Genomic DNA, 3,450 nt, shown 5'->3' with positions numbered 1-3,450 from the left:
CTTGCTTGGGTAAAAATCTCATCACATCAAATAACTATCTTACAGAAATATGCTGCCGGACAATGTCGTTAAAATGTCGAAAAATGTCGGCTGATAACTACATGTATCGATATAACACAAAAATCTCTCAATAATAAAAATGAGAATAAAACCTACAAAATAATAAAATAAAAAATAGAAAAGGAAGCCTAAAATCATTGACAACAGAAATCATAGAAACAAATAATAAATAATAATAATAATCATAATCATTGTTTATTTATTTAAAAATGTTTATAATTTTTTATGTTTTCGTATGCCATGTGACTATGTTTAATCAAATCTTTTGTTAAACAAGACGATGCACCTATGTACAATTCTGCAAATTAAATTCTGTTCTGTTTTGTTACTAAAAGATTTAACTTATTTCTTATCATTTTATTTATAATCAAACAAAAAGCAGTTTGTTAAAACTAAGTATGACTTTATTTATGTTTATTAATATACATTACTTTTTATGAAATAACACCACAGTTAACAAATGTTAACTCTAAGATAAAATTATGCATTTAAAATTTATACTAAGCATATAAGAGTGGGTATGAATTATAGGTAGCATACCCCGATAATTGAAACCACAGCTTCGAATGACCAGAGAGGATTTCTTGGGTATAGTTTAAATGACTGGTTTTCTTTAAAGTGCATTTTCAACATGAAATTTGTCTTTGTGCCACCAGAAATCACATGCTGTTGATTAAAGATGCGAAGACCGCCCTTTTTGTAACCATTGCTTCTAAACAGCATACTCGGTTAAAACAAGTCTATTTAAGGGTAAACAAATTTTGAGAAATAACAAAAAATCTACAAGTCCAAGTACCTGTTTCTTTGTGATACATTTTGTATTTTGCATGTTTAGGAAGTTGCTAAAGCATTGCCGGTAAATTGCAGGTATTTCTAGCCAGAATTGTGTTGTTTTGGGTCTCGGGCCACAGTAGATTTAGGGCTTCAAAGAAACGAATTACATTTTTTTTGATGGGATAAAAAACATTGTGGTCATCATTGCTCTTTACAAAATGTGTTTTTTTCACCAGGTTGTGCAGCTTGGGATCAGAATTATCACACGAATTGCTTGTAGGACATTGACAAGCCTGGGATTCAGGCGTTGATATTTGTGCTTGTTAATAACATACGCGCTTTTTCATACTCGATCGTCAGAGATAGCACAACATCTCTGGTTTTGATTGTATCAATTTGCCGAACAGAAGCACATAAAAAATCGACAGGCTGGAACCCAGGCAAGACACTGACGACAGTTTCTTGAAATTTATCGTGGAGTGCTATCTTACAATGACACTATATATTGTATATTTCATAATAAACCGTTTCAGGTTTCAAATCCACAGTAATATTTCTCTCTGTTCTCATAGCCCATAATATGGAAAACAACAACAACAAAAACAAAAACAACAATAACAACAACAACAACTAATAATAATAATAATAAAAATAATAATAATAATAATAATAATAATAATAATAATAAATAAATAAATAAAAAAAAGACAAAAAAAACAACAACAACAAGAGAACTCCGAATAATACGAGCATTCTTTTAGTTTCGCTTTCGACAAGCAATAGTTAAAACATATTAAAACTACTTTTTTTGGAGGCATTATGATTTTTTACTAGATCTACGCAAAAACGTTTATGGGCATAAATATTTCTGATTTAATAATTCCATTGGGAAGGGGTGTTGAATTGAGAATTTTTATATCATTATTATCTATTTATTAGTTTTATTGCTGTTTGAAATAAAATAATTGTCAGTAATGTCCTAAATAAATTTGTCGTAAAATATAATACAATTAAAGTTGACGCTTATCAAATTAGAATTACATGTAGTTCCTTAAAGATAATACAAAAAGAAAACAGATGTGAAAAAAGGAACAGAAGATAGCAATTATGAATTATGAATTTGTGACAAAGCGTCTCTTACTACTTTGATTTCGGCAAAAGGAATAAATGTGTAATGGAAAAATTACGAAGTTCCACATTATCAAGTAATCTATTTGTAGGAAAATAGTAGAATGATAACATAATAACATAACAAGAAATGATTTCATATTCGGAAACAAAATGTCCTTATGTTATAACATGCTTTGGAGACAGTTAATATGTTTCAGTATAAATTAGAACAAAAACATGCTTAATATGCTTAGTGTTTTAATAGTGAAAACAATAACACAAGATGGCTAACAGGCAGAGATGATAGTCAATGTGGTGTCAAGGCTAATATTGGATAATGAGTTTGTACATATTCATTCAGTAGTTTGTTGTAAAACATGTTTTAACATGATACTTGCTTCTCACTTGATAATAAGGAAATTGGTAAACGTAATTTCGTAATTTACCAATAAGATAAACAAAACCAAACATGTTTTCTTTGTATTTTAATGGCAATACTTTAATTTCGTAAGAAGAATCTAGGGGGAAATATGGGGTTAGATACTTCACAAAATGCTAAGAAGCTACGACCATCAATATATATATTAAAACAGAATTTTTTCATCGCATATTAGACATATTCTTAAGAATATGGACAATACTTGGCCATATACTTAAACTTAATGAATACAGTCATATGCGCCAACCTAAATGCATCTGTGAAGAATGATACAAAATGGAGTCAAGCACCCCTTGACTAGGACAGGCAAACAAACTAAAAAGCTGAATCTTATAATGTTATCTATATTTCTCAGGTATGGGGTATTCATATTATTAAACAAAATGAAAAAGGGATCCTGTTTCTTTGGCTTAAATTTCATTCAAAATTCGTTTGTAAAAGAAAGAATGATTTTTGCATGACGGTCATGCATGCGAATACATGTGACAGGTACAAGTGCGAGCTGCATAACATTACCAGCCAGTCAATCTCGTCCGAAAGACATTATCATTTATTTTGGTCGCAAAAACTTATTTTTCTCCATGGTTAATATAAAGGCTTCATTTGCCTTCCGTGCATCAAAATACTAAACATCACAAAAATCGACTTTTAAACATATTCAGTATCATTCAGTGAATCACTGTATTCAAATTCTATAGGTCACTTTTAGGTGTATAAAAATCATTTAGGACATGAATGGTGACGTTTCCGGGGTTCGTACTCTCAGTGCCTGAAAATGTGATTGCCACCATACTTTCCACTAGGCTATCGTTCCACTATGCCTTAAATTTAACTAACGGAAAATTTATCAGTCTCAGGTCAATTTTGCCAAAACAATATTATAAATGTAAATAAATCTATATTACGAAAGGTTGTTGGTTCTCAACCAGCATGAAATAATACACGGAATTAAACATGATGTCTTCACCAGTAAAGCTGAAACGTTGCCATAAGACCTATACTGTGTCGGTGTGCTGTAAAAGCAATCAATCAAACAAACGAACATGAATAAATTAAGGAAAAACTAC

This window comes from Ruditapes philippinarum, unplaced genomic scaffold (genome assembly GCF_026571515.1).
Source record: "Ruditapes philippinarum isolate M1 unplaced genomic scaffold, ASM2657151v2 ctg1528_1_1_1_1, whole genome shotgun sequence".
NCBI lineage: Eukaryota > Metazoa > Mollusca > Bivalvia > Venerida > Veneridae > Ruditapes > Ruditapes philippinarum.
This window is presented reverse-complemented; position numbering follows the sequence as displayed.